Here is a 26,280-nt window from a genome sequence, read left to right on the forward strand (position 1 = left end):
CACAAGAGGTGGGAATACCAGACCCCCTGACCTGCCTCTTGAGAAACCTGTATGCAGGTCAAGAAGCAGCAGTTAGACCTGGACATGGAACAACAGACTGGTTCCAAATAGGGAAAGGAGTACGTCAAGGCTGTATATTGTCACCCTGCTTATTTAACTTATATGCAGAGTACATCATGAGAAACGCTGGAAGAAGCATTTCTGGCTGGAAGAAACACAAGTTGGAATCAAGATTGCCGGCAGAAATATCAATAACCTCAGGTATGCAGATGACACCACCACCCTTATGGCAGAAAGTGAAGAGGAACTAAACAGCCTCTTGAAAGTGAAAGAGGAGAGTGAAAAAGTTGGCTTAAAGCTCAACATTCAGAAAACTAAGGTCATGGCATCAGGTCCCATCACCTCATGGCAAATAGATGGAGAAACAGTGGAAACAGTGGCTGACTTTATTTTTGGGGGGGCTCTGAAATTACTGTGGATGGTAACTGCAGCCATGAAATTAAAAGATGCTTACTCTTTGGAAGGAAAGCTATGACCAACCTAGACAGCATATTAAAAAAACAGAGACACTACTTTGCCAACAAAGGTCCGTCTAGTCAAGGCTATGGTTCTTCCATTAGTCATGTATGGATGTGAGAGTTGGACTATAAAGAAAGCTGAGTGCCGAAGAATGATGCTTTTGAATTGCTGTGTTGGAGAAGACTCTTGAGAGTCCCTTGGACTGCAAGGAGATCCAACCAGTCCATCCTAAAGGAGATCAGTCTTGGGTGTTCTTTGGAAGGACTGATGTTGAAGCTGAAACTCCAATTCTTTGGCCACCTGATGCGAAGGGCTTACTCATTGGAAAAGACCCTGATGCTGGGAAAGATTGAGGGCAGGAGGAGAAGGGGATGACCAAAGATGAGATGGTTGGATGGCATCACCGACTCAATGGACATGAGTGTGAGTAAACTCCGGGAATTGGTAATGGACAGGGAGGCCTGGCGTGCTGCACTTCATGGGGTCGCAGAGAGCTGGACACGACAGAGCAACTGAACGGAACTGAAATGTCCTAAGAAATAGGTCCTTCACAGACATCTTGAGTCTTTTATTTTTCATGCTTCTAAGGAAATAATCTGCGTTTCTGGATGTTAGCCCCCCAAAAATAAAGTCAGCCACTGTTTCCACTGTTTCTCCATCTATTTGCCATGAGGTGATGGGACCTGATGCTGTGACCTTAGTTTTCTGAATGTTGAGCTTTAAGCCAACTTCTGGATGTATTCAAAAGTGTTCTGTGCAGGGCTCCTGTGTACAGGGGGCTTTGTTCCTCAGGGGTCCACAGCTGTGAATATGGCAGGGTTTTATCCCAAGGATCTTTCTGTCTTGTGGGAAGGACAGAGGCATGTCCAGGGCCTGGAGTGCAGCCTAGGAAAAGGTGTGATGTCGGCGCACGGCAGGAGTCCTCGGGGGACCTGCCCCAGCTTTGGGGACAGACAAAGTGCCCTGGGAGATGGATCTCAGGGAATTGCGTCCCCGCAGAGGGGCCTGGCCGGCAAAGGGGCGAAAGGGGCACTGGGAGAACTCGGGAAGTGAAGCTGGGGTGCAAGGCAGGGCAGTGAGGGCAGGGAGGGGGCAGGCACCCTTCCTGGGGGCCACTCTTTACCCCTGATGCTGAGGACGGCATGGTCTCTCTCCCACGCCCGGCCTTTTACACGAGGAGACCGAGCTTCACCTTGGAAGGCTGTGCTGGCCTCACCCCAGGCGCTTGTCACAGACACTGTGTGTCTGTCTCTGTGTTTGCTTTTAGGATAAATTCTAAATCTAATGAGCCAGAGTGCCCCGTGCAATTTCTGCTTTTGAAAATTTGTTGGCATTTTTGTAGTATCATGAAGATATGTTTTGTAGCGCCCATGAATTGTTGGAAATAATACAAACCCTATCTCTTTCTGGTATTATTTTCTTTATGATTGCATTATTCCAATTATTCTCAGCTACCTCAACTTTCTCCATTCTGTATCCTAAAGAGTGAGAGAGAGATTCAAGAAATTCAGCAGGTCTTTACTAAATGCTCGGTGTTTCTCTCATTTCCTTCAGATCTTTTCAGGAGTTGCAGACTTTCATTTTCATCTATTTCACTCGGCCTGTGTGGGATTACAATACAGCCAGGGCGTAGAATTAAGATATTAACAAGGTGCATTGACACCTTATTCCACTTAATTCTATTTAAATTGAAATATGCAGCATTAAAAATCAACATGGCCAAATCCGTGTTTTATTTGCTTTCGTCCAATAACTCTTGGAGGAAAACAAATGATGGCATCCCGATGCTGCTGTGGGTCGTGTGTGCGTGGGGTGACTCCTGGCGCCGGATGCCCAGCTGCAGGGACTGTCCTGTCCACGACACCCTCGCCTCAGACGGCAGCCGCAATATTGGTGCCTAGGCCTCAATTCTGCAATCTGGGGAGGGGGGTCTCCACGGACTTCCTTGGGTTTGATAATTCTTAGAACTCAAGAAAGTGCTAATACCTGGGTTTTCGCTTTATTATATCAGAAGGAGATCAAGCCAGTCAGTCCTAAAGGAAATAACTCGGAATATTCATCGGAAGAACTGATGCTGAAGCTCCAGTACTTTGGCCTCCTGATGCACAGAACCAACTCATTGGAAAAGCCCCTGATGCTGGGAAAGATTGAGGGCAGGAGAAGAAGGGGACAGCAAAGGATGAGATGGTTGGATGGCATCACTGACTTGATGGACATGCGTCTGAGCAAGCTCTGGGAGTTGGTGATGGACAGGGAGGCCTGGCGTGTGGCCGTCCATGGGGTCACGAGGAGTCGGACACAGCTGAGCGACTGAACAGCAACAACATAGTTTTATCACAGCAAAGGGACACAGTGGGCACCAGTCAAAGCAGTGACGCTCAGCAGCCTGGGAGGACCCCATAAATGAAGCTTCTGTGGTTCCCAGGGTCACATTCCCCTCCAGGCACATCCCGGGTGACAGCACATGGGACTTCGCCAACCAGGGAAGCTCATCAGAGCTGCAGTGCCCGGAGTTTTGATGGGGATTTCATCATGTAGGTCAGGTTGACCGAATCATCAGCCGGCCATCAATCTCCAGCCCCATCTCTTCCCCGAGGTGGGGGATGGGGAGTGGGTTGATGCCTGTGGCTCAAAGCCGCAGCCCTTTGACCCCGTGTCGAGTGTTTCTGGTGAGGCCAGCCCTGTCCTACATCACCTCTGTCACACAGACCATCTTTGGGCCCAGAGGCATCCAGTCATGAAGGCAAGCTCAGATGTGGTCCACGGTCCCCCACGAGTAACACAGATGCTCTACCATTCTGGAAATCCCAAAGATTTAGAGAGTCCCTCCAGGAAGAGGGGACAAAGTCCAGCTGCAATCTTTATCATACAGAATGTTGCCAATTTCTTCCTTCTGTTTGATCCTGAGTTTGGAGGTTGGGTCTGTCTCTTATAAGAGAGGGGCTTAACAGTAAGGAATTTACCTGTAATGCAGGAGACCCAGGTTTGATCCCTGGGTCGGGAAGATTCCCTGGAGGAGAGCATGGCTACCCACTCCAGTATTCTTGCCTGGAGAATCCCAAGGACAGAGGAGCCTGGCGGTCTAGAGTCCATAGGGTCACAAAGAGCTGGACGTGACTGAAGCTACCGAGCACTTGGAGGAGGTGAAACCTTTTGCACTCCTGCTGCCCCTGAGGTCTCCAGTTTCCACTCAGCATCTGTCTTGTGCTGCCTCGGGTGGGAGGGGCCCTGTGTGGTGTGGACGGTGGATGTGGAGTCTTTGTCCGCTTGCCGACCACAGGCGAGGCAGAATCTCCCTCTCAGATCCCCAGTGTTCTGAGTCTTCCTCTCTCTACTCTGCTCCTCTCATTTTGTTGTTATTCTGGAAATTTCCACCTTGAATATCATAGGCGGTTGCGGTCTGTGGTGGGAGAAGGGAGGATGGTGGGGAGTGTGTATTTCGGCTCTGTCACTAACCAGCAATGTGTGTGTGTGCACGCGTGTGTGCATGTGTGGGAGGTGAGCCAGGGCGTGTGTGCATGTGTGCACATATGGGATGTAGCCTCTCTGACCCTGCAGGTCTTTGGCCTCCTTCCCGGACGACATCCTGGCGGTCCCTCCATGAAAGCCCGCTGTGCGCCGGGTTTCACTGTGGCGTCTGGTCCCCCGGCCTGCGTCCTCTGCCACAGACAGAGCTATGGCTCAGGAGGTTGGAAATTGCGCAGGGTGACTCGCGGGGAGGCCTGGCCTGCACCCTACTTGCCCAGAGCATCCCACATCTCCAGGGCATTCCAGATGTACAGGGAAGCCCCACCAGTCCAGGGTGCCCCACCTGTCCAGGGCATCCCACCTGTCCAGAGTATTCCACATGTCCAGATCATCCCACCTGTCCAGGGCGTGCCACCTGTCCAGAGTATTCCACATGTCCAGAGTGTCCCACCTGTCCAGGACGCCCCACCTGTCCAGAGTATCCCACCTGTCCAGGGAAGCTCCACCAGTCCAGGGCATCCCAGATGTCCAGGGAAGCCCCACCAGTCCAGGGTGCTCCACCTGTCCAGGGCGTCCCACCTGTCCAGGGCGTCCCACCTGTCCAGAGTATCCCAGCTGTCCAGAGTGTCCCACCTGTCCAGAGTATCCCACCTTTCCAGGGCATCCCACCTGTCCAGGGCATCCCACCTGTCCAGAGTATCCCACCTGTCCAGAGTGTCCCACCTATCCAGAGTATCCCACCTGTCCAGGGCATCCCACCTATCCAGAGTATCCCAGCTGTCCAGAATGTCCCACCTATCCAGAGTATCCCAGCTGTCCAGAGTATCCCAGCTGTCCAGAGTGTCCCACCTGTCCAGGGCGTCCCACCTGTCCAGAGTATCCCACCTATCCAGAGTATCCCAGCTGTCCAGAGTGTTCCAGCTGTCCAGAGTGTCCCACCTGTCCAGGGCGTTCCACCTGTCCAGGGTTTCCCACCTGTCCAGGGCGCCCCACCTGTCCAGGGCAGCTCCCCCTAGCCTGTAAGAGGCAGCCTTCCCTGGCACACACAATTCAAAGTTCCCCGAGGCCCCAGAGCTCCTGAGGTCTGAGCTGAAGGCTCTCCGGGGGCAGCCGGGAAGATCCCCCTTGTGTGCCCCCACTCCCACGCAGGCATCTCCCCTCTGCTCACCGCCGCCCCCTTCAGCCTGGGACATGCAGGGCTCTGATCACAGGTGCCCTCAGACATGGCCTGTCAAACGTCCCCTGTTCTCAGCACAGCTGAGCCAGCCTGGAATTTTCCAAAAGGACTTTGCTGAGATCTGAGGGAAAACAAGAAAAAACCATGCACAGCGCAGGCTGCCCATAAATAGACCTGCTCCCAGCTCTGCGCGGCCAGGCTTCCGGGCCTCGGAGCCCCCGGGGCTGACTCCTGGGTGCCCGCCTGTCACGGGCACCCTGCTTGCTCCCGGGGTTTGGGACAGGCAGACACACCTACCCTCAGAAGGGGCAGGGTCTGCCGCCTTGGCCCTCTCTGTGAGCTGGGGGAGGCCTGGAGGCTCGTGCTCACTGTTTGGAGGATGGTGGGGGTCTGGGGGCTGACTGTCCCCTCCCCCCACCTCAGGGACCACCTGCTACATCAAGAGCTGCCCTTTCCCTGGGGAGGGGCCTGCCAGGGCCCTGCAGTGCCAGCCGGGGTCGGGGGTGTGGGTCACTCCCTCCCCTCCCACCCAGGCAGCTGGGCAGCAGGAGGAAGGGGTTCCCAGTGCAGGAGCCTGGGGCCCTGCCGTGTCCCCCTTTGCTCTGACTCTTCCCAACACCCGCAGCTGCCTCTAAGCAGGACGCCCAACCCTTCCCAGCTCCTCTGATGGAGACTAACGGGCCCAGCTTGGGTGGAGCCCCCCCTCAGGGGTCACAGGGAGCCCAGCAGCCTCTGCTGGACCTGCATCCCACCCCCAGGCCGACCTGGGGGCTCTAAGCCTCCTGCTTGCTGCCCCCGAGGGGACGATGAGCCTGTCACAGGTGGACCAGCCTCATTGCCAGCAGCTTCATGCGAAGGCAGTGACAGGGAGGAACAGGCCGCTCCCGAGAGGGCCGCTGTCCACACACTGCGTCAGCCTACCAGGGGTCAGGGTGGCCAGCCCTCACCCCTGCTGGGAGCTGCGTGGGGCTCCCGGCTCAGACAGCCCACTCCGAGGAGTCTAAGACAGCGAGCACTCGGCAGCACCCCGGGGGTTTCCAGCCGAAGCCAGGTCCTCGAGAGCTGAGATGAGCAGAACAAGCCTTTTCTAAAAGAAGCCCCGTGAAGCAGCTCACCTTCGTCCATGCATCCGCCCACCCATCCATCTGTCCGTCTATCTGGTCATATTTCCATCCTTACACAAACCCGCCATGCGCAATCCTTCCCTCCCTTCCTCTCCCCTCTCCTCCAATCCATTCACCTTTCCCTCTGTCCACTCAGCCATCCACCACCCTTCCTTCTCCCTTCCACTCGCTTGTCCCCCTCCACGCCATCTGTGCTTCCCTGTGTCCACCGTCCACTCATCCTCTCACGACTCCAAGCCCCACCCACGCCCAGCACCCGGCCATGCCCCGCTCTCTCCACCCGCACGTCCTTCCTTCTTCTACCCGCTCGCCTCTCTCCCTCACCCATTCCTTGTCCTTCCTTCCCTCCACCGCCCATATTTACCTTGATGACCTCTCTCTGCCGACCCTACTATGGACACTAAGGCCGACTGGCAGGAGGTTCCTGAGATTCCAGTATTAGATTGCTGTGACTCTTGTTAAAATTTCTTTCTTTTTTTCCTTAAAAAAAAAAAAATCAGTTTATTAATGCTTTCAAGGTGATTATGTGCAAAACAATCCACATTGTCAGAAACCTATTAAATACTATTTTTTGAAAAAGAAAGACATTTCTCAGTTTAATTGCTTTGTTTAGTATGGTTTCCAGTGCAAATTGCTAAAATTTCTGATCTTCTCTTAAAAGGAAATGCTTCCAACAGAGGCTTTCAGGATGATTACATTTTAGAGGGTAAAACTGACACCCTGCATGGCCTCCTTAATGGTTACCCGGAGCTCCTGGTCTCCAGGGAGCCTCCAGGGACGCAGGGCGCAGGCGGACAGTGTCCAGCCTGCCCTCGGAAAGAGCGTGATTGATCTAAAGCAGTCCTGCTCATTTCAGCTCTCCCGGCCACGGGTTGGTCTTTGCAGGGTGTAATGCCTTGTTCTGGCTGAGACGTGGGAGGAAGTGTGTGGGGGGTTCTTCCCTTCTGGAATAAAGACAGAGCAGCCTGAGAAGAAAGGCTTTGTCTGTCCTTCTCCCTGAAGGACGTCATGCCTGGAGGTGCAGAGCCTCTTGCAAATACCTGCTGCAGACAAGGCGCTAACAGGGGGTGAGCTTGGGGGGCACTGTCACCTCTGAGCCGTGGTGCCAGGCTGGACTGCCCACCGCAGGGTCTCAAACTGCCCTATTTGTTTAAGACAGTTTAACAGGCTTTCTGTTATTTGACCTGAACCCCTTCCTAAAAGATACAGAGGAGGAAAGGAGGGCCAGGGGGCACCTTTGCCTCTGAAGTGCGGCGTTTTGCTAACTTCTGCAGAAGAAGGCTAACAGTGGGGTGAGAGACTGGGGCCTTTGCCCCACGGGCGGGGGGGGGGGCGGGTGTTGGTGAAACTGGGGGTGTTAAGCACCTAAAAGAAGCCATCACCACACTGTGTAGAGAGCACAGGCTTCAGAGTCAAACAGACTGAGCCTGCGTCAGCGGCTCCTCCCTGTGGGATCCTGGGCGAGTTGATTATTGTTATTGTTGTTCAGTCGCTTAGTCGTGCCCGACTCTTTGCCACCCCATGGACTGTAGCACACCAGACTTCCCTGTCCTTCACCATCTCCCGGAGCTTGCTCAAACTCATGTCCATCGAGTTGGTGATCCCATCCAACCATCTCATCCTCTGTCGTCCCCTTCTCCTCCTGTCTTCAATCTCTCCCAGCATCAGGGTCTTTTCTAATGAGTCAGTTCTTTGCATCAGGTGGCCAAAGTACTGGAGTTTCAGCTTCAGCATCCGTCCATCCAATGAACATTCGGGATTGATTTCCTCTAGGATTGACTGGTTTGATCTCCTTGCTGGGCGACCTGATTATTTCTCCAAATCCAGCTTCTTCATCTCTAAATGGGAGTGACCGTGCTTTGACCCAAATAAAACACTTGACAAGCAGAGGGTGCCTCTGAGGAGGCAGTTTTCCTCTCCTAAGGCCGCAGAGGCGGTGGGGGGGGGCACCGGGGAGAGGATGGCCACTTTCAGACACACAGGACCCGTCCCCTTGGCGAGGACGTGGGAGCAAGTCTGTTCTGTGCGGCTGACTGTGGGGAAGAGACGCGGCTCTGACAGATGGCTGCATCCAGATAGCAGGTTCTGATTAATATAAAAGAATGCTGTGATTTTCGGAACAGTTCAGATGTGCTGGGCTGCCAGCAGGCTCCCAGTTCACGGGCAGCTTGGAGCAGAAGGAGGCTGTCCACTTGTCTGGGCTCATCTGGAGGCTTCCTGGATGGGGGGTGGGAGGGGAAGTTTGGCTTTAGTGAAGGCCAAGGGTCCATGCAGCCCCAGGAGGCCAGGATGCTGGGGTGGAGGGAAGACGGCAGACGGTCCTAGATGCCCCCCGCTGCAGACCGTGGTCCACAGCCCGGGACAGAGTCTGGAGAGGAAGTTCTCACTGCTCAAGGAGCCCAAGCCCCTGCTGAGATGTGCACTTGTCTTCCCTCTGGATTCCCCCCCAGCTCTACTTCCAACCTCCATGCTCCAGACAAAAGAAAACGAGCATCCCCAACGGCCCAGCAGACCAGGGACCCCTTAGGGTTCTCCATGGAACTCACCACAAGCACTTCCACCCAGGAAAGAAGGGGTGTTTCCAGGGCTCTGTGCCACCCCATCAGGGCAGGGCCCATGGCCACCCCATCAGGACGAGACCCACGGCCACCCCATCAGGGCAGGGCCCACGGCCACCCCATCAGGGCAGGACCCACGGCCACCCCATCAGGACGAGACCTAAGATCATCCCATCAGAACAAGACCTAATATCATCCCATCAGGACGAGACCCACAGCTACCCCATTAGGACAAGACCTAAGACCATCCTGTCAGGACAGGACGCACGGCCACCCCATCAGGATGAGACCTAAGATCATCCCATCAGGATGAGACCCACAGCTACCCCATCAGGACAAGACCTAAGACCATCCCGTCAGGACAGGACCCACACCATCAGGACAAGACCTACGGCCACCCCATCGGGGCAGGACCCACAGCCACCCCATCAGGACAAGACCTAAGACCATCCCATCAGGACAGGACCCACAACCACCCCATCAGGACGAGACCTATGGCCGCCCCATCAGGGCAGGACCCGTGGCCTCTTTGTTCTGTGGGTGGATATACAGGGCAGGCAACAGCGTCTGCTTTGGCAAACAGATCCAGGCTCTGGTGAAGAAGCTCTCTCAAAGCCCAGAAATACAATCCCAGTTTCTGTTTTCATCCCCCAAAGCCTTATTATTTTAAGTAAACCATCTAATTGAATTAAACCCATAGCAAATAGTCAACAGCACCTTTTTATTTTTAACAAGTTCATCTGGGCTTCATAGATAAGTGGTTAGCAATGTTCTTCCCCTTCTTAATGGCTCTGAGGGTCCCAGCACGGAAGTCCCTTGAATAGGAGCCTGCGTGTGGGGCTTGTGGTCGGGACACTGCTCAGGCTGTTGCAGGCTCTATGTTTCTTCCCCATCAGAGGGAAGACGGACTGAAACCACAATTGCAGAAAACTTACCTGTCTGATCACACAGACCACAGCCTCTCCTAACTCAATGAAACTATGAGTCATGTCATGTAGGGCTACCCAAGATGGACGGGTCACGGTGGAGAGTTCTGACAAAAGGTGGTCCACTGGAGAAGGGAATGGCAAACCACTTCACTATTCTTGCCTCGAGAACCCCATGAACAGTATGAAAAGGCAAAAAGATAGGACACAGAAAGATGAACTCCCCAGGTCTGTTGGTTCCCAATAAGTTACTGGAAAAGAGTGGAGAAATAACTCCAGAAAGAATGGAGAGGCTGAGCAAAAATGAAAACATCACCCAGTTGTGGATGTGGCTGGTGATAGAAGCAAGGTCCAATGCTGTAAAGAACAATATTGCATAGGAACCTGGAATGTTAGGTCCATAAATTAAGGTAAATTGGAAGTGGTCAAACAGGAGATGGCAAGAGTGAACATCGACATTTTAGGAATCAGTAAACTAAAATGGACTGGAGTGGGTGAATTTAACTCAGATGACCATTATATCTACTACTGCAGGCAGGAATCCCTTAGAAGAAATGGAGTAGCCCTAAGAGTCCAAATGCTGTACTTGGATGCAATCTCAAAAATGACAGAACGATCTGTTTGCTTCCAAGGCAAACCATTCATTTTCACAGTTATCCAATATGCCCCAACCACCAATACTTAAGAAGCTGAAGTTGAACAGCTCTATGAAAACCTACAAGACCTTCTAGAACTAACACCAAAAAAAGATGTCCTTTTCATCTTAGGGGACTGGAATGTAAAAGTAGGAAGTCAAGAGGTCCCTGGAGTAACAGGAAAGTTTGGTCTTGGAGTACAGAATGAAGCAGGGCAAAGGCTAATAGAGTTTTGCCAAGAGAACACACTGGTCATAGCAAACACCCTCTTCCAACAACACAAGAGAACTCTACACATGGACATCACCAGATGGTCAACACTAAAATCATATTGATATATTCTTTGCAGCCAAAGATGGAGAAGCTCTAGACAGTCAGCACACACACACACACACATACACACACAAAGACCAGGAGCTAACGGTGACTCAGATCATAAATTGCTTATTGCAAAATTCAGACTTAAATTGAAAAAAATAGAGAAAACCACTAGACCATACAGGTATGACCCAAATCAAATCCCTTATGACTATACAGAGGAAGTGACAAATAGATTCAAGGGATGTTATCTGATAGACAGAGTGCCTGAAGAACTATGGATAGAGATTTGTAACATTGTACAGGAGGTGGTGATCAAAAACATCCCCAAGAAGAAGAAATGCCAAACAGCAAAATGGCCGTCTGAGGAGGCCTTACAAATAGCTGGGAAAGAAGAGAACTGAAAGGCAAAGGAGAAAAGGAAAGATATAAACATCTGAATGTAGAGTTACAAAGAATAGCAAGGAGAGATAAGAAAGCCTTCCTCAGTGATCAATGCAAAGAAATAGAGGAAAACAATAGAATGGGAAAGACTAGAGATCTCTTCAAGAAAATTAGAGATACCAAGGGAACATTTCATGCAAAGATGGGCTCGATAAAGGACAGAAATGGTATGGACCTAACAGAAGCAGTAGATATTAAGATGAGCTGGCAAGAATGCACAGAAGAACTGTACAAAAAAGATCTTCATGACCCAGATAACCATGATGGTGTGATCACTCACCTAGAGCCAGACATCCTGGAATGTGAAGTCAAGTGGACCTTAGGAAGCATCGCTACAAACAAAGCTAGTGGAGGTGATGGAATTCCAGTGGAGCTATTTCAAATCCTGAAAGATGATGCTGTGAAAGTGCTGCACTCAATATGCCAGCAAATTTGGAAAACTCAGCAGTGGCCACAGGATTGGAAAAGGTCAGCTTTCATTCCAATCCCAAAGAAAGGCAATGCCAAAGAATGCTCAAACTACTGCACAATTGCACTCATCTCACATGCTAGTAAAGTAATGCTCAAAATTCTCCAAGTCAGGCTTCAACAGTATATGAATTAAGAACTTCCAGATGTTCAAGCTGGATTTATAAAAGGCAGAAGAACCAGAGATCAAGTTGTCAACATCTGTTGAATCATAGGAAAAACAAGAGAGTTCCAGAAAAACATCTACTTCTGCTCCGTTGACTATGCCAAAGCCTTTGACTATGTGGATCACAACAAACTGTGTAAAGTTCTTAAAGAGATGGGAATACTAGACCACCTGACCTGCCTCCTGAGAAATCTGTATGCACATCAAGAAGCAACAGCTAGAACCAGACATGGAACAATGGACTGGTTCCAAATTGGGAAAGGACTATATCAAGGCTGTATATTTTCACCCTGCATAATTAATTTATATGCAGAGCACATTATACAAAATTCCAGGCTGGATGAAGCACAAGCTGGAATTAAGACTGCCAGGAAAAATATCAGTAACCTCAGATATGCAGATAACACCATCCTTATGGCAGAAAGTGAAGAGGAGCTAAAGATCCTCTTGATGAAAAAGAAAGAGGAGAGTGAAAAAGTTGGTTTAAAACTCAACATTCAGAAAACTAAGATCATGGCCTCTGGCCCTGTCACTTAGTGTCAAATAGATGGGGAAACAGTGGAAACAGTGACAGACTTTATTTTGGGGGGCTCCAAAATCACTGCAGATGGTGACTGCAGCCATGAAATTAAAAGATGTTTTGCTCTTTGGAAGAAAAGCTATGACAAACCTAGACAGCGTATTAAAAACCAGAGACCTTACTTTGCCAACAAAGGTCCATCTAGTCAAAGCTATGGTTTTTCCAGTAGTCGTGTATGGATGTGAGAGTTGGACTATAAAGAAAGTTGAGTGCAGAAGAACTGATGCTTTTGAAGTGTGATGTTGGAGAAGACTCTTGAGAGTTCCTTGGACTGCAAGGAGATCCAACCAGTCCATTCTAAAGGAAATCAGTCCTGAATGTTCATTGGAAGGACTGATGTTGAAGCTAAAACTCCAATACTTTGGCCACCTGATGTGAAGAGCTGACTCATTGGGAAAGACCCTGATGCTGGGAGGGATTGAAGGCGGGAGGAGAAGGGGAGACAGAGGATGAGATGGTTGGATGGCATCACTGACTCAAAGGACATGAGTTTGAGCAAGCTCTGGGAGTTGGTGATGGACAGGGAGGCCTGGCATGCTGCAGTCCATGGGGCTGCAAAGAGTTGGATATGACTGAGCGACTGAATTGAGCGACTAACTGAACTGAACTGAACTTATGTTGGGATCTGGGGGCAAATGGCTGACTCCCTGGGGAGGAACAGGCATTGAGGTCTGCCCAGCAACATGGGATGTCAGTCAGGTACTATCTGGTCTTGGACGCCAGACTTGGGGAGATACAGGGCCCAAGTCCTCTTATCTCAGACCACCCGCAGCATTTGCCTGCGACTGAACAGCAACAACATCTGCCCCTGCGGAGACTGAACCCTGTGATGGGGCAGCTGCTGACCTTCCCCCACCCCCCCAGGGAAATTCAGGAGGAGCGTGAGGCACTCTGTGCTCCAGGAAACTGGGGGGACAGGTCTTTAGATAGTTAGATAGTTTCAGGAACTGATTTCATAATCCAATCCACGCATCTCCTCATATCTGTAAAAGCACTGAATCCCCTCATGATGACGTCAGCCACCCCGTGACTAGCAGAAAACCTTTGGTAAAGTAACGGCTTGATTGCATTGAACTCCCCCTCCAGCAAATCTTATATATTGACTTTCCCTCACTACTGTCTCCCGAGCTGTGGTCATTTTGCCGCAAATAAAACTTAACTCGCAGCTCTCACACTGGGCATCGTTTTTAATTTGACACAACCTATGCTCTGCGGGACCAGGGTTTTCAGGTGGGGGATCAGGGCCAAGGCCTTGGGTGGATAAACAGTGCTGGGCTCTCGCTCATCTTGTCTGTCTACAACTTTGAAATCCACCTGAGCTCACATCCCGAGGGACCTAGTTCCAGCCCCGTTTCTGCCACTTGGAGCATGACTAATACCATGACCGGCAAGGCTGCACAGGCCTCAGAGTCTGCAGGAGGGTCTTCTCTGCAAGCAGAGGCATCTGGCTCTCAATCCTTCCCTTCCCATCACTTTGTTTGGACCTCCCCTCATGGCTTGAAGCTTCCCAGGTGGTGCAATGGTAAAGAATCCACCTGACAATGCAGGAGACGCAAGAGATGTGAGTTCAATTCCTGGGTCAGGAAGTAGGAAATGGCAACCCACTCCAGTATTCCTGACTGGAAAATTCCATGGACAGAGGAGCCTGGCGGGCTACAGCCCATGGAGTTGCAAAGAGTCGGACACGATTGAGTGACTGAGCACACACAGACACTCAGACACATAGGTGGCTTAGATCACGGCCCTCCCCCAGGCTCTGTCCCCGCCCCCAGGCCTTGGGCGGGGGAAGGGGGGTGTCCTCTTGGCAGCATCAGCTTTTCCAGGCTCCCTGCAGACCGCTGCTCCCCCGCCCCCATCACCTCTCCTCTCTCTCTGCCATTCTCTATCCCCTCTTGCTGCTGCTGCTAAGTCGCTTCAGTCGTGTCCGACTCTTAGCGACCCCATGGACTGCAGCCCACCAGACTCCTCCATCCATGTGATTTTCCAGGTGAGAGTACTGGAGTGGGGTGCCATCGCCTTCTCCGATCCCCTCTTAGTAATTCAGGTGTGACTTCCACACCTGAATCTACTGCAGAGAGGAGGCTGTGCCTGCCGCCTGCCGCTTAACATTATATCATGCTGTTTCCCAGTCTCTTTGTAGTCCTCATAATTAATATTTAATGGTACAAAAATATTCACAAGGAGACACACAGGCAAAAAAATGAATCTAGACGCTGACCTTACACTTTCCACAAAAATTAACTCAAAAATAGATCATAGAGCCCAGTGTAAAATGCAAATTATTAAGTCCCCACGTAATAACATGGGAAAAACTCTAAGTGACCTTGGCTTTAGTAATGGGGTTTTAGATATAACACCAAAACCATGATTCATAAAAAAAAAAAAGATGAGTTGGGCTTCATTAAAACTAAAAACTTTTGCTCTTCATAAGACACTGCTAAGAGAACAGAAAGACAAGCCACCAACTGGGAGGCAATATTTGCAAAGTACATATCTGATGAAGGACCCGCAAGTCCAAAATCTACAAAGAACTATTAAAACTCAATAATAAGCAAAGAATCCAATTAAAATGTGGGTAAAAGGTTTGAAGAGAAATCTCACAAGAGAAGGTATTCAGATGCAAATAAGCACATTGCTCTGGGGAACTGCAAATTAAAACAAGGAAATGCCATTGCACACCTATTAGAATGGGTAGAATCCAGAATTCTGATGGCGCTCAGAACAAGCACAAACGTGGAACAACAGGAACTCAGGCATTGCTTACGGGAATGCAAGGTGGCAGAGCCACCTTGGAAAGTAGGCTGAAGGTTCTTGGAAAGCAAAACAAGGTCTTACGACAGGATCCAACGGTCTGGTTCTTCGGCATTTTCTCTCATACAGCAGATTTTGCAGTCGCTCCGTTGTGTCCGACTCTTCGCGACCCCATGAGCTACATGCAACACGCCAGGCCTCCCTGTCCATCACCGACTCCCGGAGTTCACTCAGACTCATGTCCACAAGTCGGCAATGCCATCCAGCCATCTCATCCTCTGTCGTCCCCTTCTCCTCCTACCTTCAATCTTTCCCAGCCTCAGGGTCTTTTCCAGTGAGTTCGCTCTTCGCCAAAGGATTGGAGCTTCAGCTTCGGCATCAGTCCTTCCAGTAAATATTCAGGGTTGGTTCCCTTTGGACTGCCTGTTTTGATCTTGCTGTTCAAGGGACTCTCAAGAGTCTTCTCCAGCACTTTTATGAGTACACAAAAAACTGCAGGCTGATGTCTTCAGCCGCTTTGCCCATGATTGTCCAAATTTGGAAGCAACCAAGGTGTCCCTCAGTAGATGAACAGATAAATAAATTGCAGTCCATCCAGACAATATTCAGCACTAAAGGAAATGAACTATCAAGTTGTGAAAAGACATAGAAGAAACTTAGATGCATATTATTAAGTGAAAGTAGCCAATCTGAACAGTCTACTACTGTGATTCCAACTGTATGACATTCTGGGAAAGGCACCGTTACGGGGACGGTAAAGAGAGAAGTGATTATGGGGTGGTGGTGAGTAGATGGGACATGGATTGGCGGGGCTGGGAAACTTCTCCGCATGACTGTAATGGTGGGTAAACGTCATATATTTGTCCAGACTCACGGAATTTATAACGCAAGGAGTGACCCCTCATGTAACTGTGGGTTTCAGGTAACAGTATTGTATCAGTGTTGGTTCATCAACTGTAAGAAATTCATCATACTAAGCAATATGTTAATAATAAGGAAAATTGTGTGCATGCCTCTGTGTGTGTGTGTGTGTGTGTGTGTAATATATAGGAACTCTGTTCAATTCTTCTGTAAACTTAAAACTGCTCTCAGGAATGCAACGTATTTATTTTAAAGAGTATATACACCAAGTAAGAAACATAATTAACTTAGTGCATTCAAGTTTAGTAGATTTATTACATTAATACATATTATTGGTTGTGAAAGAGGCTGCTGGCTTCCCCCAACATTCGTTTTCTCTCTTCTCTCATAGCAGTACTCCCACAGTTTGGCTGGGACTTCCCAGATGGCTCGAGTGGTAAAGAACCTCTCTGCCAGTGAAGGAGACATAAAAGACACAGGCTCCATCCCTGGGTCAGGAAGATCCTCTGGAGGAGGGCATGGCCACCCACTCCAGTATTCTTGCCTGGAGAAGCCCATGAACAGAGGAGCCTGGAGGGCTACAGTCCATGGGGTTGCACAGAGTTGGATAGAACTGAGTGACTTACACTTTCACTTTTCACGTTCATATTTTAGCTGGGTACAAGACTCCTCAAAATAAAATCTCTTTCTCCAGCTTCTCTTATAGCTAGATGTGACTGGGAGATAAGGTTTTGTCAAAGAAAGTGGCTGGGGTGTTGTATGCAACCCTTTAAAGGGAAGAGTGCCTAATCTTTCCTTCCCTTTCCTTCCGGTCAGCTGGTGGGAATGCAGACGTGATGGCTGAAGCAGCTGCAGCCATTTTATACCACGATGTGAGCCAGGGAATGGACGCCATGCATCCTGGAATAAGGAGTGGCTTGTGCCGTGGACCACCTGCATCACACCCTTCCATACGTGAGAGTAAGAAACCCCCACCTGTGTAGGACACTTCACCCTGCTGAGTCCCTTGTGGCTGGGCGTGGACACTCATCAGAGAGCAAGTGAGTATTTTTCACGTCAAGCTTACCTTTGTCAGCTGCAGCCATTAAGAATGAGACGGTCAGAAAAAAATGTAGTGTAAATTGAAGGAACATTGACTGACATCACAAAAGAGCTGAAGTGAGCATGAAAAAGGCTGTATTTTGTCACCGTGCTTATTTAACTTATATGCAGAGTTCAGTTCAATTCAATTCAGTCGCTCACTTGTGTCCGACTCGTTGTGACCCCATGGACTGCAGCATGCCAGGCCTCCCTGTCCATCACCAACTCCCAGAGTTGACTCAAACTCATGCCCATTGAGTCAGTGATGCCATCCAACCATCTCATCCTCTGTCATCCCCTTCTCCTCCCACCTTCAATCTTTCCCAGCATCAGGGTCTTTTCCAATGAGTCAGCTCTTCGCATCAGGTGGCCAAAGTATTGGAGTTTTAGCTTCAACATCAGTTCTTCCAAAGAATATTCAGGACTGATTTCCTTTAGGATGGACTGGTTGGATCTCCTTGCAGTCCAAGGGACTCTAAACACTCTTCTCCAACAGCATAGTTCAAAAGCATCAATTCTTCAGCACTCAGCTTTCTTTATAGTCTCACTCTCACATCTATACACGACTACTGGAAAAACCATAGCTTTAACTAGATGGAACTTTGTTGGCAAAGTAATGTCTCTGCTTTTTAATATGCTCTCTAGGTTGGTCATAATTTTTCTTCCAAGGAGTGAGCATCTTTTAATTTCATGGCTGCAGTCACCATCTGCAGTGATTTTGGAGCCCAAGAAAATAAAGTCTGACACTGTTTCCACTGTTTCTCCATCTATTTGCCATGAAGTGATGGGACCAGTTGCAATGATCTTAGTTTTCTGAATGTTGAGCTTTAAGTCAACTTTTTTACTCTCCTCTTTAACTTTCATCAAGAGGCTTAGTTCCTCTTCACTTTCTGCTGTAAGGGTGGTGTCATCAGAATATCTGAGGTTATTGATATTTCTTCCAGCAATCTTGATTCTAGCTTGTGCTTCCTCCGGCCCAGCGTTTCTCTTGATGTACTCTGCATATAAGTTAAATAAGCAGGGTGACAATATACAGCCTTGAAGTATTCCTTTTCCTATTTGGAACCAGTCTGTTGTTCCATGTCCATTTCTAATTGTTGCTTCCTGATCTGCATACAGATTATGCAGAGTACATCATGAAAAACACTGGGCTGGATGAAGCAGAGATGTTGCTTTGCCAACAAAGGTCCATCTAGTCAAGGCTATGGTTTTTCCAATAGTCATGTATGGATGTGAGAGTTAGACTATAAGGAAAGCTGAGCGCCAAAGAATTGATGCTTTTGAACTGTGGTGCTGGAGAAGACTCTTGCAAGTCCCTTGGAGAGCAGGGAGATGCAACCAGTCCATCCTAAAGGAGATCAGTCCTGCGTGTTCATTGGAAGGACTGATGCTGAAAGCTGAAGCTGAAAGTCTAATACCTTGGCCACCTGATGCAAAGAGCTGACTCATTGGAAAAGACCCTGATGCTGGGAAAGATTGAAGCCAGGAGAAGGGGATGACAGAGGATGAGATGGTTGGATGGCATCACCGACTCAATGAGTTTGAGTAAACTCCAGGAGTTGGTGATGGACAGGGAGGCCTGGTGTGCTGCAGTCCATGGAGTTGCAAAGAGTCGGACATGACTGAGCCTGAAAAATATTCTACAATGTAGAGGTTTGGGGTGGGGGGCAACCCTGCGGAGCAAGCCCATGTGTCCTGCCTGGGGGGCTGTGTGGTGACTGCAGGCTGGTGAGACTCAGGGATCAGCTGGGTCTCTGCGGTTATAGACACTCTCAGCACACACATTGCACACACTTGCTCATGGACATCACGCTTCAAAAATTGACAGCGACACATACGAGTCTCAGAAACACAAATGAAGCTAGTAGGCCTTTCTTTCATGGGGAGCATTTTTCATGCTTCCTGAAAGAGCGGAGTTTTGTGGCACAGCATTTATGAAATGTGGGCATAACCCAGTTTCCCGAATTCTCTTGCTGTTAATTATGACGTGATCCCCACCTTACTTCCACCCCCGGGGAACAGAGCTCACTTCCTCTGTTGCTTGGAATAATCTCAATTCTATAGATGTTGAAGTACAGAGACGACTGGGTTAAAAGCTGGAACAGAGCTCAGTCTGGAAGGTCCATGGGGTCTCCTCCCTCCCCAGGGGTTGGACTGCTTTCTGCCAAGGCGGTTATCAGGCCAGAAGGGCTCTGGGGCGTCTCCAGGCCCAGCCTCGGAGCTCCCCAGCTTCCCCACTTTGGGTGGTGTGATCCGACTCGGAGCTCCCCAGCTTCCCCGCCGCCGGTGGTCTGATCCGATCGGTGGGCCACAGGTGGCCCTGAGTCAGGTAGAAACCCGACCCCCCTGGTGATGCTGTCTTCCTGTACCCTCTCGCCCCGGGGTGGGTGACAGTCTCTCCTCTCCATTTAGGGCAGAGCCCGAGGGGTGTGCGGCTGTGGCTGCCTGAGGCCCCGTGGCTCCGCGGTGCCCGCCCCGCCTGGCTGGACCCTCTGCAGTTGGGTCCTCAGCCTGTGTGGCTCCCGCTGCGGGGCTGGCATCGGCCTCGGATGATGCCTTGTGCACAGGAGGTTTTAGAGGCTCTGGGTGCGGGCAGCCGGGAGTAGGAGGCCGTCCCTGTGTGGCCTTCCAGGGAGTGACCTGCTTTACCGGCGGCTGCTTTATCCGCGGGGCTGAGGGTCCCCTCGGGGTCCAGGGAGCAGCTGGTGCAGGCGACACTGGAGGTCCAGGGGCCCGGCCGCTGTGAGCCTGCATCCCTGCCCCAGGGCTGTGGCTGATCTCTAAGGAGACCGATGGACACCTGCAGATGCTCTCGTCCCTGGGGTCCTATCCCCAGCATCAGGAAGCGCCTATCCATCCCTGCTGGTAGCAGGTCAGGGAAAGCTCTTCCATCACATGTCAGAGTGCCTGGGGCGGGGGCGCTCCCGTGAGGGGAGAGTGTGTGGGGCCAGGCTGACCCTCTTTCTCCCCACCTTGGCCTGTCTCCTGCGCGTCCCCCAACCACACCTCATGTTCCCCACTATGGGACTCAGGCCCGATGGTGCCCCCTCGGCACAGACCCTTCCAGGCTGTACACGTCCTGGTGATGCTTCACAGGTGCCCTGGACATGGCCCAGGCTCACTGGTCCTGCCTGCAGGGAATGCAGTACCTCTCCAGGGATGCTAACTTCAGTGGTCCCTGAGCTGACTCAGAGCCCCAGGAAGCTGTCCCGGTCACCCTGTCCTCACTCCTAAAACCCTGGGAGGCAGCCTGGAGTGGGAGAGAGGAGGAGCTGGAGCTGGCTGGGCTCCAGGGGCTGTTTGCTGGTGGCATGGCCTTGGGGCTGATGGAACCTCCCTGACGTGCCTTTTCCTTCTGTGTAAGCAGGACCTGGGACAAGGGGAGGATGGGGTTAGAGATGGAGAGATTCAGGCAGGACCCAGGACGAGGGGAGGGTGGGGTTAGCAGTGGGAGTGATGTGGGCAGTGCCCCGCACACAGGAGGTGCTCAGCGAGTGTCTGCTCTCTCCCCTCCCTCCTTGGGCCGGTCTTATTCCTGGACCTTGAGCCCTATCTTCACGGCCTTGTGTTTCACGTAGGAAGCAGGAGGAGCAGAGGAGACAGAGTCCGCTTAGGTTCCTTGATGAGTTTTCCCTGTGCCGTCATCTACTTTGTATAAGGAAACAGCAGACTCGTTCTCTTCTCTCGGCCTTTCTTCTGCATCTGTTGGTCTTTTTTAAACCCACCTGGGCCCCCTCGATCCTGGAGGACCGAGGATGGTTGCTCAGAGGCAGAGCTCGGACAACGGCATCACCCACGACAGGCACAAGCCGGCCGGGACGCCCCCACCCTGGCCCTCCCGACCCCGGTGTCTCCGCGCCGCTCGCCAGGCTACCAGGGCCAGACGCTGCTGGTCCTGCCAGCCGCCTCGAGGAGGCGTGAGAGGCAGCGTGGGCACCCGTGTATTTTTAGTAAGTAGGGCTGATTTGTTCCAGTCTCAGTCTTAGGGAGCCGTAACGCCAGACTGTCTAAGAACACTGCCTGGGACGTGATCTCCGTGAACGGAGGAGGTAACTTAGCCCATGAGCGACTTACTCTGCCCTGGTGACTGGTCTCTCGAGTGTTTATTAGACAAGTAGTCAGGCCCTTAGGCTCTGAGAGCAGGGAGTCTGAGAGCTGGGGTGGAGGGGGAAAAATGTCTGGGCTCGATTCCTGGGCTTGACTCTTAAGCTGCGTGACCTTGGGAAAGTGATGAAACCTCTCCGAGCCCCAGTCTCCTCATTTGGAGCCAGGGGATGATTTGGGAGCCACTTTGCAGCCTGGAATGAGTTGCTATTGTGCTCCGCCTAAAACAGCCACACACACTAGAGCTTCCGTGGTGTTTGCACATAAATGTCACCAGCTCGCGAAGCATCAGCTGTGCGGATAGAGAACATCAAGTCCGTGCACGACTCTGTTAGCCACTTGCAGGAAACCTGGTTCCCATGGACAGGGCCAGGATGGACGGGGAGGGGTAAAGTTGTCACTTCTTGCAGCTACGGAGGACAGACACGCTCCGCAGACACAGTCCTGGGCAGGCTGGTGCCGTGATTTCCTTTTTTTTTCCCCAATATTTTTTTCGATGTGGACCGTTTTTAAAGTCTTTGTTGAGTTTGTTACAATATTGCTTCTGCTTTGTGTTTTCAATTTTTTGGCCCATAGCATGTGGGTGTGGGATCTTAGTTCCTTGACTAGGGATCGACCCTGTGTCCCCTGCATTGGACGGTGAAGCCTGAACAACTGAACCTCCAGGGAAGTCCCCACGATTTCCTCTTGAAGATGAAGGACTTCCCTCAGGAGATAAGTTCTTACCGATGCCACATCACTGATGTGTGTAAAGCTTGAACACGTGTTCTTTCTGGGGCCCCAGGCTTTAGTGTGGGGCACAGGAAACCTGCTTGTTAAAGGCACACAGAGCTCTGGAATGCTCGCTATTGATTCAGAAGGGTGTGTGTTTGCCGTTGCAGCAAAGATGGAGCTGGAGATGCGGCCACACCCAGAAGAAGCCCTCGCGCGCCGTCACATCTCCCAGGAGCAGAGTCTGAGCGCAGATGCCAGGGCGAGGAGGTGGCGATGCGCGGAGCAGAAAGCGCGGCTACCCTGTGAGGGGTGGAGACGTGGGGAGAGGCGGGTCAGTCCCCAGGGCAACCAGAGGACCTGGGATGTGATGGAAACTGCCTCCACGGAGGGTCAAGGGCGGGCCAAGCTTTCACACCCCACGCCCACCAGCCATGTCACAGGGCTGGCCCCAGGGCAGACGGGAATTGAGGCTGACCATTTGCTGGCATTTTCCCCTGCCAAGCACTGGGAGAGGGGCTCTGCCATCTGAGGGCAATCCCCTCCTCAAAGATGCAGGTGCCAGCTGGTGGGAGTTGGCGGGCAGCATGGGTACCGAGGGGACCCCAGGGAACCCGCTGTCTGTGGACTCAGGGCACGCCCCCTCACAGGGCATGATCACACCTGCTCCAAGACCCACCTGGGGAACCAGAGGCTGACAGAAGGGGCCTTTGGGGCCAGCCTCAGAAGGGCATAGCGCAGAGATGTTTGTAGTTCCCAGAGTTTAGTTTCATCAGCGCCTTGGCTTTTATTCATCAGAAGCACGATCCTGAAGACCCTCATCTGATCTGAGTCTGCCATCGCAGAGCCGTGTCTTGGAGCTTCCAGACCACAGGCCCTGCTTCCGAAACACTGTCCACCACAGAGAGTCAACCCAGGGCCCAGTGTGAAGTGTGGGGCAAGTTGGCTCTACCCCTGGGACTTGGGGGGCTGCGTCATGAAGGGGGCCATCCGATTCGGTCCAGATCTGGAGTCCCAGCCTCACAGGAGTGTTGCCTGTGTCCCCTCTCCCCTCCCGCCTCCCCGTGGGCCCCTGTGGGACACGGCGCCCTCCGGCCGATCGCCCCGGCAACACGGCATTGTCGCTGCCTGACCAGCGCCTCAGGGCTCATCTCTGTGTCCTCAGTCCCCGCAGTGACCCCGGAACACAGCAGGCGCTCTCCAGATGCTTAGTGAGCAAATGTGGCAAGTATCCTAGAAACCCAGAGCTCTTACGTGTTGCTCCAGTGATTGCCCGCCTCCCATCGCCCCCCTACTCTCTGCTCCTTGAAGACAGAGCAGGGTCAGGGACCCGCAAACAGCCGGCAGGACCTCCCTGCAATGAAACACCGCTCTGCGTTGAAAAGCACAAAGCACTGATTCACACAACAAATGGGTGAACCTCACACACATTTTTCCAAGGATAAGATACCAGAACCAAAAGGTTACACGCTGTATGGTTACACTCATAAGCTATTCCAGAAAAGCAAAGCCAACTGGGAAAAACAGATCGCTGATGGCGGGAGGCTGGCTGGTGCAGGAATGGGTGGGCTCTTCACTCCCCCTTCTGCCCCCGGGCAGCCCTTGATGGTCCGCTGCCACAAGCCTTCCCTTTTGGAGCTCTCAGGATCAGGTCTTGGAAGGTTCCAGGATCTGAGCATGCACGCCCTCTCCCTGTGCCTCTCAGTTAAACCCCATCTTCCGCACTTCTGACTTGCCTCACTTGGCCTTTCCGACAATCCAAGAACTGCGAGGAGTATTCACAATTTCCCGGAGCGGTTCCTTGCTTCCCACTGCCGTGCAGGACCTGTCCACACCCAAGCTACGTTCGTGGGGCCCCTGCCTGATGAGACTGCTGACCCAGGACACAGGGGTGGGCAGGGCCTTCAGGACACCTGGTCTGCCGTAATCCTCACCTCCAGATCCCCGCTCAGCTGCACTGGGCTCCTTCTGGTTCTGGGGCTTCCACCGCCTGCCAGTCTCCCCTGCTTCACTCCGGTGAAGACCTTTCCCCTGTATCACCCGTCCCTTCTGGCCAGGGGTTGAAGGTGAACACAAGAGCCGTGTTGGAAACAGCGAATTCCTCCCAATAAGTGTTGGGGAGTTTCACAGGATCCTGGCCCTTCCAGTAGCATTTTGCGTCTCCTAAGCTCTGGCGTGATATGGATCATGTGAAAGACGGTCTCAGAGGACATTTCGCTCACTCCATCAGGTGATGCGTGGACCTAACCCAAGTGGGTCAGGTGAGTTTCTTTGTGCTCTGAAGGGTGTGGCTGGGCAGGAGGTTCTGCCTTAGATGAATCTGGGTGGAAAGGAGCTGATCACGGGCTGCAGAAGCCGTTGCTCACTGGTGGCCCTGGCAGGGACCCTCTCCGAGTGTTCCCAAGTTCCATCCTCGTCCCCAAGACTAAGCTTTGCTCCCCCTTCCTGTTAAATCCCAAACTCTGATTTTCAGGAGAACTTGGCCTTGGGCATAATCCTGTTGGCAGGCTTGCTATTTTTTACAAGGTTCACCCTATTCTTAGTTACTTTTAAAAATAAAATTGTCAACAGCTTTTCCTTCCCCGGTAACATTTCTGCCACTACCAAAGATCTTAATGAACTGTGCGTTCAGTTACAGGAAGCAGGGGACCGGGTGAGTGGGTGGGCCCAGCAAGACGTGGCGAGAAAGCTCCTGAGGAGAGACGAGAGCATTTATGGGAGATGGTGTCAGCACGGAGAAGTCTGTGCCTCGGGGAAGCATCTGAACGCAGCCGGCTTGTTATCAGCCCTGACGGTTTTGGGGGAAATGATTCCAAAAGAGAACAGAACTATTTCTGGGGAGAAAAACACCTATTCTTACCCCAGTCCCATAGAGGCAACTCTCAAGCTGAGTGTGAGGGAATAAAGGTATCTTGAGTCTTCAGTGGGTCTGGATGAACCAGGGAAGAGCAGCAGGTGTTGATGCACAGAGCTGTCCTGGGAACAGGGCTGGTCTCGCCGTCCGGCGGTATCATCCTGCAGTTAGGAGGGCAGCTCCTGACAGTTTCCTTCAATCGTTATGGGGACTTCTTGACCAAGCTGGTTGTCTTTTCTGAGTCTCACATTTTCCTCACTTGACTAAAAGCGATGACCCTGCTACATCTCTGACTCCTTCCTTCCTTCCTGTTGCCGACTGAAGTCCCTAAAACAGACCCCAGGATGGAGTCTGGCACGTGGCTGTCCGTGCAGTGCCCTTGGGGACTGCGTGGGGGAGGGAAGGCGTCTGGATTGAGGGAAGGGAGAGGGGAGTGGGGTGCAGGCACCGCGGTCACCCAGGCTGACCCCGAGGGCTACTGATGAAGGCTATGGGGGAGGGGTCTGCTCCCAGAAGCTGGCCACACGTCCTTCCTTGATGCGGGCCTGGCGGCATGTCCTGGGGTCTGCTATGCCTATTCACCCCTCTACTCGCTTTTCTTCCAGAGCTCCTGGAGCAGCAATGCTGGAGGGAGGTGCTCAGCTGGGAGCGCATCCCACTGCAGCTCACCATCAGGGCTCCATCACGAGGCTCAGTCACTTGTGTTAATGAAAACTTGAGGATGGCAGGGGAGTCTGGGGTCCTGCCCTGGAAGACAGGCACAGCCAGCCCCCTGGCAGGATGGGTCAGGGGAAGGGCTGGGGCGCCCCCTCCCCCTACCTCGCCCCTCCCCGTGGTCTCCAGGCTGCTGAGACCTTGGTCCCCAGGTCAAGCAGGTGTGAAACGGAGCATCTCCAGCCACATCAATAAGCAAGGATTCACAGCCGTCAGGGAGTCCGGCCTCCAAAGGTGAAATTCGGAGCTCAGGAAGAACAGTGCCTGCTATCTGGCAGCAATCCGCCTCTGCCTATCTGGCATGCTACAGTCCATGGGGTCGCAAAGAGTCGGACAGAACTGAGCGACTGAGCTGAACTGAACTGATCTAGCCCCAGATAGCTGAGGTGCGTATGAAAGGAAAGGTTTCAGTAAGCCCAGATCTTGTATCTTCACCTGCATAAGTGTTAGTCACTCAGTCCTAGGTGACTCTTTGCGACTCCACGGACTGGGACCCGCCAGGCTCTTATGTCCAGGCTAGAATACTGGAATGGGTGGCCGTTTCCTTCTCCAGTCCCATGCACTAAGAAGTGCTAAATTCCTTAACTTGAGCTACCTGGTTTTCCCTGTGCTGTGCTTAAGTCACTCAGTCATGTCCAACTCTCTGCGACCCCATGGACTGTAGCATGCCAGATAGGCAGAGGCGGACTCTGTCCGTGGGGATTCTCCAGGCAAGAATACTGGAGTGGATTGCCATACTCTTCTCTAGGGGATCTTCCCAACCCAGGGATCATATCTGTGTCTCCTGCATTGCAGGCAGATCGTTTACCATCTGAGCCGCCA

At 51.9% G+C, this 26,280-nt stretch overlaps 1 long non-coding RNA gene across 1 annotated transcript; it reads left to right on the forward strand.

Annotated features, from left to right (window-relative positions):
* The first annotated feature begins 20,577 nt into the window (after nucleotides 1-20,577).
* On the forward strand, nucleotides 20,578-25,026 carry LOC123333054. Its single transcript, XR_006550226.1, has 2 exons — nucleotides 20,578-21,124; nucleotides 22,061-25,026. It is a non-coding gene; the product is annotated as an uncharacterized LOC123333054 (long non-coding RNA).
* Nucleotides 25,027-26,280: the final 1,254 nt, after the last annotated feature.

Source organism: Bubalus bubalis, chromosome 4, assembly GCF_019923935.1.
Source record: "Bubalus bubalis isolate 160015118507 breed Murrah chromosome 4, NDDB_SH_1, whole genome shotgun sequence".
Classification (NCBI taxonomy): Eukaryota; Metazoa; Chordata; class Mammalia; order Artiodactyla; family Bovidae; genus Bubalus; species Bubalus bubalis.